Genomic DNA, 19,742 nt, shown 5'->3' with positions numbered 1-19,742 from the left:
TTGGAAGAGAGCTCCAAGATCATCCAGTCCAACCTATCCCCCAGCCCTAGCCACTCAACTAGACCATGGCACTAAGTGCCTCAACCAGGCTGTTCTTGAACACTTCCAGGGGACAGAGACTCCACCACCTCCCTGGGCAGCCCATTCCCATGCCAATCACTCTCTCTGGCAACAACTTCCTCCTGACATCCAGTTCCAATCTGCTCCTCTTCTCAGTTTTTCAGTATTTCACTGGAATGATGATACCATTCTCATTTCCTAGCAGTTATCACAGTATCACACAGTATCACAGTATCACCAAGGTTGGAAGAGACCTCACAGGTTATCACCCATTTTGCAATTGTCTACAGCAGCCAGAAGTGAGCCTAGGAGTGCTTCCTACTGCAATGCAAATTGAGACACAAATGTCATTAAATCATGAGAATAGTATAGGTTTGAAAGGATCTATAGACATAATTTAGTGAAAACATGTCCAGTTATAAAAGGTTTTTAAGGAACTTTCCCGGATTTTTGTTCTTTCTCTGGATGGAAATATCACAGACTCTCTAGACAATCTATTATTTACTCACCCCATTCCTCTACATATTGAATCAGAGTTTCTCAGGCTGCAATTTATGTCCTTTGTATTTTGATCTGTCTATTCCAATGTAAAGTGTCATGTCCCGCACTTGAGTCACAACTCCATGCAATACTACAGGCTTGAGGAAGAGTGAGTGGAAAGCTGCCAGGTGGATAAGGAGCTGGGACTGTTGTTTGGCAGCCATCTGAATATGAGCCTGTGAGCCAGCAGTGTGCTTATGTGACCAAGAAGGCCAACAGCAGCCAGTAGAACTAGGCAAGTATTTGTTTCCTTGCACTTTGCACTGATGAGGCTGCACCGTGAATACTGTGTTCCGTTTTGGGCCTCTCTCTGCAAGAACATTTTGATGCTGGAGTGTGCTCAGAAAAGGGCAACAAATTTGATGAAGGGTCTAAAGCACAAGTCTTATGAGGAGTAGCTGAGGCAACTGGGATTGTTTAATCTGGAGAAGAGGAGACTGAGGGGAGACTTTATTGCTCTCTACAGCCACCTGAGAAAACATTTGAGTGAGGTGAGTGTTGAACTCTTTTCCTGAGTAATAAGGAATGGGGCAAGAGGAAATGACCTCTAATTGTGCCATGGGAGGCTCAGACTGGGTATTAGGAGAAGTTTCTTCACCAAGAGAGTTATCAAGCACATGAACAGACTACCTAGGGAAGTGTTCCTGAAGGTGTTAAAAAAACCCATATAATTGTGGTGCTTAAGGACATGGCTCAGTGGTGGACTTGATAGTGTTAGTTTAATGGTTAGTTTAATGGTTAGACTCTGATCTTAAGGGCCTCTGATCTTAAAGGGACATGGCTCAATGGTGGACTTGAAAGTGTTAGTTTAATGGTTAGTTTAATGGTTAGACTGATCTTAAAGACCTTCTTCAACCCAAATGACTTTATGATTCTATTCTGTGCAGATCTGAGAATTTGGCTCCACCTTACCTACTCCCTCCTCTGTGTAGTAGTAGACAACAACAGAATTTCCATTTTGCATTTAAAAGGTTGAGCACATCTTGATTCTCTGTGATTGTGTATGTGAAACCTAATTTTCTTTGACTCTCTGCATAATTTTTGTGTTCCTTAATCATCTCAGTTGTTCTTCCCTCCCTTCAACATACCAGTACTAATTGATAATGCTAGGAGACAATTTTAATGATTGACATGTACATTGACATCATCTTGATTCTTTTAACAGAATTTCTGGCCTACCCTTATTGAGCTGCAAGGCATATGGACCACAGGAGTGACTTTAAATTCTGTTGTTTTTCATCTAGGTTCATTTCCACATCTGGCTTTTACACATAAAAAAATCACTTAAAATCTTCACTGTTTGTCTTTAATCCTGTGGGTTGTTTTTTTTTGTTGTTGTTGTTGTTGACGTGTGTCAGTGAAATCACAGAAAATGTCTCCCTTCCTCTCTTTAGGTCTGTTACTTACATCATTGTGCTAGTTTGAAGCAAGCTGGAATGTTTTGGTAAAAGAACTAGATAATGGGCAGTGAAAAGGTAAACATGGTTGTGTCTTCTCTCACAGTCACGCTGAGAGTTCTGGGAAGAAGAAGTAAACATTCTCCATTTTGTCTTTCATTCTGCCTTTGCCTTCAGACCTAGTCACATCTCCTTAACCCCACTGCCACTAACCTTCCTTCTTAACCTCTTGGCTGCACCTCTATTCTTCTCTGGGAACTGGGGTAAGGTTGAGAGAGGCTGGGTGTCTTGGGTTCAAATGCAAGTTCCCAGAGACTCTTATAAATTTGGTAGACCCAATGACAATTTATAGAATTTATAGAGTTTATAGAGTGCCCTCCCCTCCTCCCCCTCCTTTCCCCAAAAGACAGGGAGAGAGATAAAAGGTAGGGACACCCCAATAAATCAATCTCACTCGATTTGGAAGTTAAAAAGGAAAAGTTTAACAATAACTTAGAAAAAAGGGATTGGAGGTAGGGGAGTTTACAAAGGATAAGGAAGGGAAAACAGCAAAATACAAAACAGGGATGGATACAACCCGAGTAGTGTGATGGTGTCTCTGCCTCGTGGCTGGTATACAGTATCAGTGTGTGTGTGCGGTCATGAACGCAGGTAGTGAGCAAGAGGGCGAAAAGAGCAAGAGACAGGAGAACTCCTGTCTTTTATACCACAGGAAGTGGGGGGAGTGGGCTAACCATCACCTGGAGTGTGGCCCACCCCTGAGGAGGGGCCGAGACCCCTAGGGTCAGGTTCAGGGTCACTCCCCCAGGAGTGTTAACCCTATACACTGGGGAAGGTGTTGGGGTGGTTTGAGAGCCCCTCCTGGGGACTCAGGTTTCTGGGAGGGGAGCTGTGCTTCTGTATTGTTTATCCTTTGTATATTTCTGTATATAACTGTATATATTGTAAATAGCTGCTTGTATATTTGCTGCTGTAAAATAAATAGCTTCATTTATATTCCTGGAGTCCCTTCTGAGTCAGCTGGGGCAAATACAAAGTGTGGGGGGGCGGGTAAGAGCCCAAACCATCACAATCATAAAAGTTCTTCACTGAGAGAGTCATTGGACACTGGAATGGGCTGCCTGGGGAGGTGGTGGAGTCGCCGTCCCTGGAGCTGTTCAAGGCAGGATTGGAGGTGGCACTTGGTGCCATGGTCTAGCCTTGAGCTCTGTGGTAAAGGGCTGAACTTGATGATCTGTGAGGTCTCTTCCAACCTTGGTGATACTGTGATAAAAATTGTGCTGTACTACCCACATATCCAAGACGATTTATAGCATCAGTGCACTGCCTGAAACTTTCACCACATTGCACTACTACATCCATGTTGTATAGTGTTCACCTGAGCCCTGGAAACAATTTCAATGATTTAGTCTTTTGGGTGGGTGCAGCACGCTGGTAGTGTGAATGTACCCATTTCAAACAGGTACAGACCCTCTGCACTGTCTCATACTTTGTGCAGACACAGCCTTAGGCAAAATTCCCATAGTTTTTTTTTTTTTTAAATTAAGGAAAAAAGATTCAACAACACACAGTAAGTTTCTTGCTTTCTTCATTGTTCATTGTAAGTATGTGAGAAGACTGTATGTGGGATATTGAGGTGCTGGAACATGTCCAGAGATGGACGATGAAGCTGGTGAAAGGCCTGGAACACAAACTCTACGTGGAGAGGCTGAGGGAGCTGGGGGTGTTTAGCTTGGAGAAGAGGAGGGGGGGACCTCATTGCTGTCTACAACTACCTGGAGGGAGGTTGTGGCCAGGTGGGGGTTGGTCTCTTCTGCCAGGCAACCAGCAAAAGAACAAGGGGACACAGTCTCAAGGTGTTCTGGGGGAGGTATTAGCTGGATGTTAGGAGGAAGCTGTTGCCAGAGAGAGTGATTGGCATTGGAAGGGGCTGCCCAGGGAGGTGGTGGAGTCACCATCCCTGGAGGTGTTCAAGAAGAGACTGGGTGAGGCACTTAGCACCATGGTCTAGCTGATTGGTCATGGCTGTGTACTAGGTTGGCCTGGATGATGTTGGAGGTCTCTTCCAACCTGGTTGATTCTATGATTCTATGAAAACATATAAGACAGTTTCAGTCTGTTTTGTTAGAGCATAGTGATCCAACATGTTTACAAATGCAAATAACTGAAAATCTGGAGCTTAATGACTTGAAAATTTCTTAGCACTGTTTTATTCCATATAGTTGTGCCTAGTGGTACACTTATTTGAGATCTAACTGTGATCTGTAATTATTTATAATATTCCCTTTAAGGTAGCAATCTAAATTAAAATTACTAGCCTGAAGGTTTTTAAAATGAGCGACCTCCTTAGAAAATCACAGGCATATTGATATAACTAGTTCATCATACATTTTCTAACACCTTAAGGCATACCAAGGTCTTTTTTTTTTTTCTTTCTTTCTTCTTTTTTTTTTTTTTTTCTCTGCTACATTTTAATGTAGGATCTCGTTGAACATTTTTCTGCTCTTTGAGGAAATTTGCAGGAGCGGAACTCTTTTCACGCTTTCAAATTCCCACCTTTTATATCCATTTAATTTTCCTGTTTGTTGATTGCTTTATATAAAGGCAATGAAATGTGAATTTTGGTGAAGCCACAGGGCACTGGTAAATTTTTGTATTGTATTGCATGCAATATTGACTCATTTATTCTTTCATTAACATGAAGGGGTTTTTTTTTATTATCATTTGTAGCTTCCTATAAGAGTAAGATGAAAAGCTGTTGTGAATCTCTAGCCTGGTTTGTCACTCAGCAGGGAAATAAATAAATGTCTCCAATAACTTGATCTAAAGCATTTCCTTTGGTAAATGCAATAAAATACACATAGAGACATGCAAGCAATGAAATACCAGAACATCTGGCAAATTGCAGGTGGTCCAGAAATATGAATTTGAAACAGGTGCAGAGGAGCAGGTTTCCTGATTCTGAGATTGTATTGAGTGCTGGTAGTTTTCTATATATGTGAGACAACTGCTTGCATGATTTCCATGTAGGTTACAATCACCAGTCATGGTCAATAACATATTTCACAAAAAGATAGATCCACAAAGGAAACAACTGATACATGAAGTCTTTAATTTGGAAATATATTTTAATTGTCTGTGAATCTTAGACTCATAGAATCATAGAATCAACCAGGTTGGAAGATACAACGCTGGTGAAAGACCTGGATCACAAACCCTGTGAGGAGAGGATGAGGGAGCTGGGGGTGTTTAGCCTGGAGAAGAGGAGGCTCAGAGGGGGATCTCATTACTGTCTACAACTATCTGAAGGGAGGCTGTAGCCAGGTGGGGGTTGGTCTCTTCTCCCAGACAACCAGTAACAGAACAAGGGGACACAGTTTCAAGGTGTGCTGGGGGAGGTATTATCTGGATGTTAGGAGGAAGTTCTTCACAGAGAGAGTGATTTGCCATTGGAATGGGTCATCCAGGGAGGTGGTGGAGTCACTGTCCCTGGAGGTGTTCAAGAAACACCTGGATGAGGCACTTAGTGCCATGGTCTAGTTGATTGGCCAGGGCTGGGTGTTAGGTTGGACTGGATGATGTTGGAGCTCTCTTCCAACCTGGTTTATTCTATGATTCTTATCCAGAACTTCAATGAGCAAGATCTTTTCTGTGAATCCTTATGTTGTTGCACTTCTCCTAGGCTCTGTAAGCTAATGGAGGTTTCAAACTTTATTGTCTCTGTTGGATTCATTTGGATCTCATTTGAATTAATTATTTGTACCTTCTACAGTACAGACAATACATACATTCAGAAAAAGTCTGAACACCTTTTGTACAAAGCATTCAGTATTTCATGTGTTTCTATCTGTGCTCATCACACTGTCTACATTGCTTTACGCACCTTAGTCTACAGAGATATTTCTGTACTATATGCCTGGTCTTTGGTATGTAGAAACACATTTCAAATGCAAGTTGTAAATACTAACAAAACCAAACAAAACCCCAGGAAATCAAAACAAAACAAACCCCCAAAATAGGCACATGTATTCAAAATGAAAAAAAAAAAAAAACCAAACAAATCAACCCAAAACATATTTGCTTAACCTAGTCAATGTTAATTACATAGTCAGCAGTTAAATGGGTTAGACTAAACACTATAATCAAAGAAATCTGACTGTCTCTTTTATAATGACTGCTATTTGCTTGCTCACCTCACTGGTAGTGTCTTTCATGCTTTCCTGCCTCTTTTTTTTTTACTCACTTTATCAAATGGTAAATCTGTAGACCATCTTAATATATTCAGTTATTCTACTTCTTTCTAATCAGTTCTGCTTCAAATTCCCTTAATTCTACCATTTGGCAAATAATATTTCTATCTCTACAATAGCCTGTAAGCTGCTTTATTTCCCCCATAAAGGACATGAGCAAGTCCTGACTGCCAAAGGAAGCCTGGAGATATTTTTGCATTGCCATTTCATAAGGATTATGTTTTCTTCTTTGCTTCCAACAGTGGATATTATGGCTTCATCCGCCTGATGGTTCAAGTTATCCCAAATCAGCTGATCTTACCAACTAACTTATCTTTAAGATGAAGTACCTATTAAAAAGGTTGCACAGTTGAAGTGGGAACCATCAGAATGACTATCTTCACTCTTCTGCTATTTGTGGGACATAAACTGAGCAGAATTTGACCTATTTTCCAATAGCTGCACATATATCCACGATGCACACAGTGCTTGCAGACCAGCCTTATTATGTAGTATACTTGAAAAATTATGAGCATCAAAACAATCAGCAGCAAAATCACTGAACAGTGATCTTATCAACATGTTCACCCTGAAGTCTTTTGCATCCCACTAGGAACAATGAAAACAGAGCAATAATTATTATTTATGGCAGTCAGGAGGCAAAAGCATGTTATTTTAAGTTACACATTGCCATTCAAATTAAATAGTTCACTTCTTAAAATACGCTTATGGGCCAGAGGTACAGCTGTTAAATATACTTCTGGGGTTTCAAGGGAGGAGGGAATCCCTGTGTGTATGTCCCACAAACAATAAGGAAGGCAAAAGGGGAAGATCACTCTTCCTAACAGCAGCACTTTTTCTTTTGTCTACTATGTTATTGCTATTTTCATTCACATTTAACCTAGTTAACCTAACCTTTGTACACAGTAGTACAAGGATCTCTTAGAGGCAGGTTTTCCTGACAGAGAGGTCACATTGCATGTCTGCATCCAACATCTGTGGCACTTTCAGGTTGTACTGAACTCTATGTTGTAGAAACACAAGCTTGATTACTTCTTCAGTTGTTTTCCAGTTAGCTGTTGGAGAAACTCCTGGATCTAACTTCTCTTCCCACAGACCATATTAGTTTCCCTTCTCTTACACCTGCTGCAGGAGTCTAAGTATCCATTCACTAAGCAGTGAGCATAAGAAAATCCTCTTTAAATTGGTATCATCCTAAATAATACTTGTTTGGGGTTCTGATTCTTATCTAGTTTAGTTGTATCCACAATAAACTCAGACAACTAAAAGGAGTTACATTTCATTTAAACTCATGCAACTTGGTTGATTCTATGATTCTATGATTAGAGACATCAAAATCATTCTTACATCAAATGCATTGCTGGTTTTTGGTTGGTTGGTTTTTTGTATTGTTTTGTTTTGATTTTGTTTTGATTTTGTTTTAATGACATGGAGAGTGGTTTTCTTCCATCAGTAACTTGTAGCTGTTGATGGTCCTATTTAAGATTCCTCTTGGCAGTACTTTTCCATACAAGTAATTGCAACCTCCATGTTTCTTGCAGTAGCACAAGATCCCAACACCACGAATACAAATCTAGGTGAAAAACTTGCTGCTTGCTGTAATTTCAGAAGTTCTGATCATTATGGAGATCTCTGCCAGGAATTAATTTCATTGTTGTTTCTTAAGAAGCTAAATATCTAGTGGCTTAAACAGTGTAAAGTTGTTCAGAACTGTTAATTTTTATCATGCATAACTTTACTCATGAGTCTGACTCTAGTCCATTATACAGGTTTTACATGTGACTTGGCTTCATCTGTATTACACTTCAGCTTCAAAGTCTTCAGTTTATCTTTTTCATCCCTTCCTACTTTAACATGGTAACTGAATATGCAAGTCAGAATGTCATAATACTGGCTTCAGAAGGTCTGCCCTTCTCACCAGCACACCTCAAAAGTAATGGCAGTTTGCATCCATAAAGTGCCTTTGATTAAAACTTGAGGAAGATAAACCATTCCTGATAACTCATCTGAACATCAAATGTTCTTTGAACACGAATACAGACATTTATAAAGGAATATTTGAAATGGCTCCATCTAAACATGCATGGGAATGACAGACTATACACATGCTCAGAGGGGAGCTTTAAAAGAAACAGAATTAATATTGTGGAATTTATCCTGAACATCAAATATAAGAGCTAAATATGCAAATATTTTCCAGAAGATACCTCCAAATATTGTTTTTTATTTAAGGTATCAAATGATCAAATAAACCCTTGAAAAATCTAGACAGGAATTGTTCTTATTATATTGCTCTTGGTTGGAGTATTAAAACTGCAGATAAAATAGTTCTACAATGGAGTTTTAATCAGGATTTTCTTCTCTATTAAACTTTAGACACTAAAGAGATAAATGCTCATGAGTTAAGTAAATCAAATATGTGTTAGATAGAAATTGTATTATTTATTAATAAAGTAAATGTAATACACAAACATATATAGATATTGCAAATATAATTCTGAGATGACTCTTAAACTTACCTTGAATATTCTGGAAACAATGATCATTACATTCCACCATAATTATGAAGATATTTGCATGTCTTTGAATGTCAGCTATCAGAACATATCAACACCTTATAATGTTTAACAATTTTTAGCTTCAAAACACTGATACAGGAAGAAAATGCTATGCTTCTGTTATAGGACTAAAGAAAGCCTAGGGCACAGAGTCTTTAAAACAGTGGCAAGGCTTTGTTCCAGCCACACTGGAAATCTGTGAAGCAGCTCTCCATCCTTTATAATGACTAATCACTGGACCATACTTTGTCTCCATCTCTTTGCTTAATGACTGCATCTCTCTTAGATCTGGGTGCTCTCTGAGGTGAGGATGGACTCCAGAATGCAGCATCATTGACAGCCTGCTCAGGAGATAACCACGGCTAAGACATCACACTGAGCACCACCGAAGACCAATCTGCTGATAGGCACACAAAGAAACCCTCCAGCAGCACCTGTCTAAATTACAGCAGGATTTAGCCCACAGTATTAATTTCTCACTTCCAAAAGCATGAAGGAGCCAGTAAATCTTTCAATGAAACTGGAAATAGTGCAATTCTACACAAATGTGTGAAGCAGAAGTTCAAAGGTTGTTCCTGAAGCATGACCTTATGTAAAACCAGCTGGCTACCATGTCAGCATCATATGGTAACACTTTAAACACTTTATTTGAGCATTTCATTTAGGAAACAATTACTGTAACTTTTTGTCTAATATAATTAATAGGTCAAGCAGCACTTATTAAATCTTTAGGCATTAATTAACATTTAAAAATGATCACATATGACACATTAATTAGATATCAATCACTTATTAGAACTACTGACATTTAATAAGCATTTTAATTTACACCAAACTATCTTGCTGTACATGTCTTCCTAAACTACAAGTACCTGCAAATAGCACTTAACATATTAACTCTTATTTTGTCTTTGTAATAAGCATGCACATAGAAACCTGATTTATACCTTATATACTTTAGTCATAAAAGCATATCTGCATCTTTTCACTTCACTTATGGCAAAATTTTTGAATAAAATGCATAACTCACCAACTAAAATAATTTTTGAAGCATCATAGATATTAACAGTACCTTTGTCCTATTTCTGTGTCAGATTTGAACTTAAATCCTCCTCGGATTCTACTCTCCTGCCCTGAGGAAAGAAATACAAATGTCCAAGTGCTAATTGCTGACCTCTCTCACCCCTTAATTATGCATTCTTGCATCTTCTTTGATAATTCCCTTGCACAGCTATCTCCTGTTGTCAAGATCTTGCCATTAGACACTTCATGGGTATGAGCTCTCTCTTGACCTAATTGCTCTTATTATCAGTCAATTTTTATAATGCTAACTAGATACTTAGGATGACATATAAAAACCCTACAGGGTGCCCAAACTTTACAAGACTAATGTCCATGCTGGCAGGTTGACAAGATCCAGAGTTTCTTCTGCACATACTTTTGCATATTTTTCCCCTCTAATATATGCACTAACTCATAAGATTCTTGTGTATTTGCAACTTTGCTGAACAAATAGGAATCACCCATCTATTTATTTTATGTTTCTTTTCTAATGCACACCTGTGTGATAAATTAAGGTGCAATATTAGTGTGCAAATATGGAGACTTCCCCAGCTTTCTCTGTACATGTGCTTGAAACAATATTTTGGATGGGTCATCTGTAAGAGGACTGCAGTACGGTGGTAACTCGCAGCAGAGGAGCAGGAGGTGCTTTAAACATTCACTTCTATGAGTTGGCAACACACTCATTTATCTGTCTGCCTCTTCTCTGTGAACAGCAGCAGCTGATAGTCAGACATACTTTACAATATAGCCATGAGAGGATGCAATCAGAGCTGCAGAAGAGTGAGAATGTGAGTCAACCCCGAGTTTCACCTGCAGTGCATGAGAGCATCAGATGTGACAGACAGGTAGCACCCTGATGGCTTAATTGGACTAGCACAAATAACAACAAGTAGTGAAAGCAAGCTTTTTAGAGGTGAATATACATATATATATATATAGATATATGAACAACCATATTGTCATCTTTCATTGCAGCTGTTAGTTGGATTATTATATTGAATATGGGATAATGTGCTAATTTTTCACCTTTTTCCTTGCAGCTTTGATCAATCCTAAAGGTAATTAGGGACATGGTTTAGGATTGACCCTAAATTGGGTCGAAAGTTGGACTGGGTGATCTTTGAGATCTCTTCCAACCAGATGTGTTCTGTGATTCTGTAATTAACTGACTTTGTGCAAGCACTATATGCAAACAAGTAAGAATCAGATCAATAAGGAATTGAATTAGTTGGGACAATTAATGAGGCAGGAATTGTAAAATATGTAGTTATTTTTTTTCCAAAAAGCCCCTCCCACAAACTATATACAAACTAGTTAAATTTGGGTTCTAATGCAGTCAAAAAAATGTTCACAAGGATGCTTATGGACAATTCAACCATAAAGGTTTAGCCACATGATGGCTCTGCCTCGTTTATAAATAGGCAGCCTTGGGAAAGTCTGTTCTACTCACAGTGGTGTGGTAGAATTCGGAGATAGTCCCTGGCTTCTTTGCAGCAGTGTTGGAACTGCTCAGTGTCTTGATAGCTGTTGGGAGGCTTTTAGGTCTTCCCAGGCTCTAGCAGGGTGCTGGGAAAGAGGCAGACAATCTCTGATCTGATCCTGGTTCCTCTTGGCACAGAGGTTTGAAGAGGTACAGGCAGGATCTCTTACAGATGTGCAGAGAACATGATGTCAGTGGCACTTTTCACCACATTGTGAGGCACTTATTGCCTTCTCCTGGTAAACTTGAGGCACTAAAGTTTCCAGGTAGTTCAAGCCCAAAACGTCAGGACTAAGCTGGTCTGAAGCACAAGGCAGAGCAGAACACATTGTACAAGCTGAGAGCACGTCTAAGCAGGGCTGAACATAGAGCAGAGAAGCACACACTGAGGCAGAGCAGTGAGGCAGAGGCACACAACTGCTTGCAACTTAGCTCAATTTATATTTTTTGCCCAAGTGTAATGGCTCCTTTGTCTACAGAGATTCACCAATCAGAATAGTGTTACCAAACTGACCATAATAGGTGAAATCAGGACTTGCTCACCCTTATTTGGGCAAGACATTAACAAGTGCATAAACATCTGTGGGTACCTGTTTATCACTTTGATTGGAGACATAATAGCCCAAGCCCTTGTTTTCCTCCTGCCCTTGCTTCCCCCATCAGCAGAAGGGTGGAGTAAGCTAAGACATGTTTTAAGCCTATTAGTCTTCCACTACAGGAATCAAAACACTGATTCTTTTTTTGTTCCCACAAAACCCAAAAAGGCAGCTGACTTGGAGGCAAGATTTCAAGGAAACCTGAACCCACTGAGTCTCTCAACAGGTGTGTTCTTTCTTTAGCCGTGTCAGGCTTGAGCATCTAAAATAAATTCGTTTCCTAGGAACTATCAGTAGTACACAGAGAATGACAAACATCACCAGTGAATAGCGCAGAGCAGAAACAAAACTAATTTCTCAAGCACAGTCCATAAACCTTAGTTAAATACCTTGACTGTCTGTACAATGCAAAAGGAGGATTAAATGGGATTCACAACAGACAGCATGCTGTGAAAGGTTTATGTAATAAAGAAGGTCAAGATTTAAATCCTACATTTATGTCAGACCAGGTTTGCAACTCAGAAACTTCTCCTGCAGTAATACACCTGAGTCCCTCCTTTCAAAATAAAAGGCACCACTTTCTTGTAAAACACAGAGGTCAGGACATGGTATTCCTACTATTTAAATGGAATTCAGACTGAAGGGGCTCAAATCCATGTAATTGTGTGGCTTCAAAATGCTTACAGATTGTTTCATTTTGTCACTGTGCTACTTGTAGAAACAAATGCAAAACTCATTGGGTTAGAGAGAAAAGTGGAATCCCAGAAACTGTAGTCATGTACTGAAGAAGAGGATGCTTACCTCTTGACCCCATCTCCAAGGAGTTTTATAGTGCTTTATAAATAAATTTTTAAAAATGAAGTCATAATCAGGCCTAGCATCCAAGGTCAAAACTCATCTTTGAAAATTTTAACCCTCACAGTTATGTCACTTAAGGCTCTTGCTCTTTTCACTGCCTTGCCTCTGGTTGGCAGAACTCCTTGCACTCCTGACACCAGAGAACCCTATTTTATTCTTTTTTAAAACCTACATTTAAGACTGATTTGTTTTCATTGACTTTTAACTGACACTAGCTAATTATTAACTCTGCAGGATAAATTAAATTTTAATTTTAATGTCATTGTAAAACACCATGAGCTGCCTCAGCGTGATAAGATGCTATAAAAGTTTAAACTGTTGTTATAAGTTAGCCACCTGTTCAAAACATTAAACATCTACACATTTAAATCAATCACACTGTGCTGGATGCCCCATCAAGGCTAATGTTGATAAATTATACTCTTAGTTCTAGCTAATATAAAGTCATTTTTCTCCAGAATATGAGTATGTTGGACTTTATTCTGTGGAGTTTTAGTTGGGATTGGGGTGCCATTTTTCAGAATCCTGAATACCCACCCATGTGTAGATTCCAATCTGCTAATCTGCTCTGTGGTTATCCTGGCTAAACAGTACTTTAGAGGTTCTGTCTGGTGTATGAAATATATGTTGGAGATGTACTGTACCCTTCCACAGTACTTCCCTTCTAGAAGGGAAGTACTGTGGAATGGTAGAAAGGCCTATCTTCATACAATTCTTGTCATCTCTGGGCCAAATCAGAACTGGATAAAATGACACATAGAAAAAAACTTTTACTTTTCTGTGTCAGGATACAATAGATGAATCTGCAGGCTACACTAATTGAGATCCTATTGCAAGCATGGCCACATAGATCATAGAATCATAGAATCAGCCAGGTTGGAAGAGACCTCCAAGATCATCCAGTCCAACCTAGCACCCAGCCCTAGCCAGTCAACTAGACCATGGCACCAAGTGCCTCATCCAGTCTTTTCTTGAACATCTCCAGGGATGGTGACTCCACCACCTCCCTGGGCAGCCCATTCCAATGCCAATCACTCTCTCTAGGAAGAACTTCCTCCTAACATCCAGCCTGTACTTTCCCCAGCACAACTTGAGACTGTATCAGGCCAGTATTTTTCCCACACATATCTTCACATGGTAGGTTCATTTGAGTAAGCACTTCCTTATTCAAAGCAAGATAGTTATTTCTGTATCTCAGACAAAGAAAGGCAGCACAGGGAGGCTTTAGTCAATGCAGTTCTTCAGACAGGCATCTAACTGCCTCCCGTTCTAGTGCTCAGCAAAAGTTTGTAAGTAAATTGAAAGGTATGGGAGACTTCATTATACTATGATCTAAATAATCTTCAGCAGCTCTGCAGCTCAATGACCTCTTCTCTCTTTTGTTGTTTTCATTGAAATTAATACTGTGATACTGTGAAATAAATCCATGTTGTTTAAGACAGGTGGCAGCAGATTCTCCAATAGAATAGGATAGAATAGAATCAACCAGGTTGGAAGAGAACTCCAACAACATCCAGTCCAACCTAGAATCCAGCCCTACCCAATCAACAAGACCATGGCACTAAGTGCCTCATCCAGTCTTTCCTTGAACACCTCCAGGGACGGTGCCTCCACCACCTCCCTGGGCAGCCCATTCCAATGCCAATCACTCTCTCTGGGAAGAATGACAGTGACAAGGATAAGTTGTTCTATTACCTTCCTGGGGATGGAGGTGAGTCTGATTGGTCTATAGTTTCCTGGGTCCTCTTTCTTGCTCTTTTTGAAGATTGGAGTGATGTTTTCCCTCCTCTAGTCCCCAGACACCTCTCCTGTCTGACATGACTTTATGAACATGGTGGAGAGTGGTCTGGCAATGACCTGTGCCAGCCCCTTCAGCACCTGCGGTTGCATGCCATAGGGACCAGACTTATGGATGTCCAGATTACTTAACTGTTCCTTAATCCAATCCTCAGTCCTCATCAATCAGGGAAGACTCCTTTGCCATGCTTTCCTCTGGTGCCTCAGGTGCCAGGGGCTCCTGAGGACAGTCTCCAGCAGTATAGACAGAGACAAAGAAGGCATTTTAGTAACTCTGCCTTCTTTGTGTCCTCTGCCACCAAGGCACCCACCTCATTCAGCAGAGGGCCTACACTGCCTCTAACATTAGCTTTTTCTGCAATATATTTGAAGGAGCATTTTTGTTATCCTTGACCTACCTTTCAAAGTTCCAAAGAGGCCTTAGCCTTCCTAGATGCTTCCCTACACCCGCTGACAACCATCTTATACTCCTCCCAGGTGACCAGCTCCTCCTTCCATCATCTGTAGATTCTCTTCTTCCACTTGAGTTTGCTGAGCAGTTCTTTACTTAACCATGCAGGTCTTCTGGCTCAAATTCTAGTTTCCAAGTTTTCCCTCTGGGAGTATTACTCACTAAAATAAGACTTCACTGATTCAGACTAATAATCAGTAAAGTTAAGGTTATAAATGATTTAGACAATGTCTAGATATCAAGGGGAAATAAACAAATGAAACAAAACAAAACCAGAAGACACATCCTTAATATTGAAACACATTTTTTTTTCATAACACAGACAAGTCTTTTGGAACTGTGAAATACTTTACTGTATCTTTCCTTAGAACTGTAATGCTTGTTTGTCTCTTTCTATTAGGAATTTCCTAAGTAGCAGAAAGCTGAAATGCAGTTTGGCAGCTTTTGCAGGTATGTGTGGAGTTTCTCTGGTGTTTCTCTGCAAAACAAATCTGTGTAAACTACCAAAGATACTACAACAAAGGGGATTATGGAGACCTGACATACTGTGTCATCTGTCACTCCTGACAAATGTGAATGCAAGAATAAAAACCCAAGGTAGAAAATAAGAACATCTGAGTCAGGGTTGAATGTAAAGGGCAGCAAAGACTCTGGTTTCAGACTTAGTTGGTTTTTTTTTGTTTTTTTTTTTTTTGTCAGTTGATTGGTTTGGGTTTTTTGTTGTTTTTCTTGTTTGGTTTTGTTGCTGTTTTCTCTGATTTATCTGCATAGTGTATTTTTTATTCTGAGTATGCACACACACACATACATACACACACATATATATATATATCCTTGGATGTAAATTTGCCTTCTATTTTAAAGGGACAGCTCTTTCACAGCCCAGAATTGGCTCTAAAATGTCTGCTGACTCATAAAATTCATATTAAACTTTGGAAGGTATTTTAGATCAGAGGAAAACATGAACATGAGCCTGAGAGGTGAAGTGAGCACTGCTCCATGTCTTCTGGTCCAACTGATAGGTCGCAGATGTGTTCTCAGCATACATACACACTAAGCACACTATGTGCCACATGTATCCATATACATATAGCCAGTTACATGGATCACATGTAACATGACAGACATACACGCACAGAAGTGTTGGTCCCTCCAATAGCTGCACCCAGACACTCTAGTACAGATTCATAGAATGGTTTGGATTGGAAGAGACCTTAAAGATCATCTAGTTCAAATCCTCACCTTTCACTAGACCAGGTCCAACCTGGCCTTGAACACTTGCAGGAAGGGCTTGCACAGCCTCCCTGGGCAACCTGTTTCAATGCCTTCCCACTCTCACTGTGAAGAATTTCTTCCTAATCTCCAGTCTAAATCTTCCCTCTTGCAGTTCAAAGCTATTGTGCCTCATCCTGTCACTGCAAGCCCTTGTAAATAGTCCCTCCCCATCTCTCCTGTAGCCCCTTTTCAGGTACATAAAGGCTGTTTTAGGGTCTGCCCAGAGCCTTATTTCTTAATTCCAATATCTGTCCCTGGAGCTCAGTCTCACCAGTTTCTGGCATCTGGACATTCAAGTCGCTAAGGCTGCAGTTCAACTCCTGCTGCTGGTACAGACCATTTCACAAACATAGAGTTGGGAAAGACTTCCCTGGACTCAGTAATCAGTTCCCCTGTACTCAGACCCACAGGTTAAGATCAAAGATTAATCTCTCCCTTGCTCCCAGTCATTTCACCTACTCACCAACTAACTAGGCTTGGTACTTGCTACCAATCCTGTGCTCCCTTGCATGCTTGCATTGGGCCCCATTCCAGAATCATAAATCTATGGGCATCTGTGATTCCAATTCTGACCATAACTGCTGCACTCACACTCTCATATTATCCACCCCACTTCCTGCACGCATACACACATATGGAGAGTCCTTACCCAGGAATGAGTTAGAAAGCAGTTTAATAATGAGAGCAAACTGAACTGGTCAGGTACAGGAGATAACTGGGCAAGTGCACTGATTAGCCAGCTATTTACATGTAACCAGCCCTTTTTATCAGTTTAATCCTCTGTTTCTCATACTTTCTCCTCCCAAAATCACCTAAAATCCTTCCTTGTGTCCTTTCCCCTATCCCTTCCTCTTCTGAATAGAATTCCTCTTCTGAATAGAATTCCTGTGCAATGCTGATCTGCTCTTTCCCTGCATCCCATAAAATGTCTTACATCCCTAGGCAATAAAATTTGAATGTTTATCTATAGAGGTGCTCCCGATAACTGTCCACAAAGGATGCCATGCCTGGACAATAAGTCTGAAGGTCTGCTGGGACAGCCCTGGAAGGCATCTCTACAGAACGATTATTTCTCAGAAAGTGTTAATTTGGGTTCCTAGTTGCCATTTTGCATCTCAGCCCTCCAATGATTTCTGTAGGTGAGTCCTTGATGAGTTGATGGCCCCTTGTGAAAACTCTTGGAGCAAGGTATTAGTTCAGGTCTCACTCTTGCCATTTCTGAGCTACTTTGTGGATAAACTGATGAGTTTTATTGCACAACCCAACAGTGTTATCTCCCTATAGAATCATAGAATTGTTTTGGTTGGAAAAGACCTCTGTCACCACCCAGCATTCCCCTTGCCAACTCTGGTCAGCAGAGGGTGAGGGCTAGCTGTACTAAGATGCAAATAATTGCCTTGGAGTAAATGAAGGTAAAACAATGCCAAACAGCTAATGAACCAGGTTTATTAGATTACAACCATGGCCGAGGGAAAATGGTAGGGAAAAGCAGTGGAAAAAACATATATCAAAGAGAAGGGAAATCACTATTCTCCTGACTTGAAAACTGTGGCATTACTGCAGAAGCAGTTCTAAGTTTCTTGGCAGTGATGGTGGAGCAGGGTGGTGTCACATGGTCTTCTCTAGGCCCTAGGCAATGCAAAACAGAGTGGTGCCAAGTGGCTTTGCTCAGGATTGCAGGTAGTGTTGGGAACTGAACTATGCTGTGGCAGTGGTACAGGCTGCCTGCCACAGAGCCCTGCAGGCACACAGGGTGCAGTGGGATGAAGGGCTGCACCACATGGCTGCTGCTGCTGCTTGCTGCCATTACTTGCCAAGGTGTGAGGCCAGGCAGAGCAATGGAGGCAGTATGCCTTCTTCCTGCCCTTGTCCCCTCCTGCTTCCCTGGTAGTACTCCCCTGTTTTTCTCCTCACCACTCCCTGAGCTAGGCACTGATCTAACAACACTATGGTCACTAAACCATGTCCCAAAGTGACACATTTGAATGTTTTTGAACACCTCTAGGGACCATGACTACACCACTTCCTTCCATAACCTGTTCCAATGTCTGACTACTCTTTCTATAAATGAAGTTTTCCTAATATCCAATGCAAACCTCCCCTGGCACAATTTCAGGCCAATTCCCCTCATCCTATGACCCGATGCTAGAGGAAAGAGACTAATCCCCACCTCTCTACATCTTCTTTAGTTGTAGAGAGCAGTAAGGTCTTCCCTCAGCCTCTTCTCCAGACTAAACTATTCCACCTCCCTTGGCTGCTCCTCATAGACCTTGTTCTCCAAGCCCTTCAGAAGCTTGACTGACTTTCTCTGGATATCACAGTATCACAGTATCACCAAGGTTGGAAGAGACCTCACAGATCATCAAGTCCAACCCTTTACCACAGAGCCCAAGGCTAGACCATGGCACCAAGTGCCACGTCCAACCTTGGATATGCTCCAGCAACTCAAAGTCCTTCTTGTAGTAAGAGGCCCAAAACTGAACACAGCCTCACTAGTGACAAGTGTACAGGGGCACAGTCATTTCACTACTCCTGACCTTCACACTGTTGTGGATACAGTCCTGAATGCTTTTGGCCTTCTTGGCCATCTGAGCACATTGCTGGCCCATGTTCAGATGGCTGTCAATCAACACCCACAGGTGTTTTTCTGCCAGACAACTTTCCAACCACTCTACGCTAAGTCCATAGCATTGCACGGGGGTGATATGATGGAAGCACAGGACTCAGCACTAGTAACTATTAACTTAGTTCTTGCCAGAGGGCTTGCAGTCCTCTCAGAATTCCATTTGATTTAATCAAATAGTTTCAGTCTCAATATTTAATTGGAAATAACTGATCAATTGTCATTCTCTGACAGGCATAAATGTCTTCACTAGTTATGAAGAAACATTTAAAGTGTTCTATAGAACTTCTATAGTTCTATAGAAGTGATAAGAAATGACTACTGTCATCTTCAAGCAGAGACTCATATGCAGCAACTTATCCTATGCTCACCAAATGCAAATCTTCTACTCAGGCAGATGTTAGATATATCTCTGTGGTATCTGACTGAAGTGAATATTCTCTCTCTGAATCTGCAGAACCTAGCAGGAATATTTATCTCAATTCAGACCAGGGACACATCAGCACTTGTAAACCAATTGCCTCTATAATTGCCAAAACTTTGGGCAATAACTAAGCAGTAAACAACTTCCTATGTCTGCAAACATCCCTCATCTATCTTTCAGAACACATTTCACCTAGTCTACAAACATCAGATTTTCAGTCTTACTGGCATCTGAGCTTTTTTATTAGTTACATTTGCTATTCCTTAATTATGACATTTTATGATAATTGGTTTTTATTTTAACAGACATAGCCTTGGTCCCCTCTGGAGTGCATCCATTATTTTTAGTAAACCCCTAAGACATTCAGC

This window comes from Pogoniulus pusillus, chromosome 3, assembly GCF_015220805.1.
Source record: "Pogoniulus pusillus isolate bPogPus1 chromosome 3, bPogPus1.pri, whole genome shotgun sequence".
In the NCBI taxonomy this organism is placed as follows: Eukaryota; Metazoa; Chordata; class Aves; order Piciformes; family Lybiidae; genus Pogoniulus; species Pogoniulus pusillus.
The sequence above is the reverse complement of the archived record's forward strand: the minus strand, read 5'-3'. Positions refer to the sequence as shown.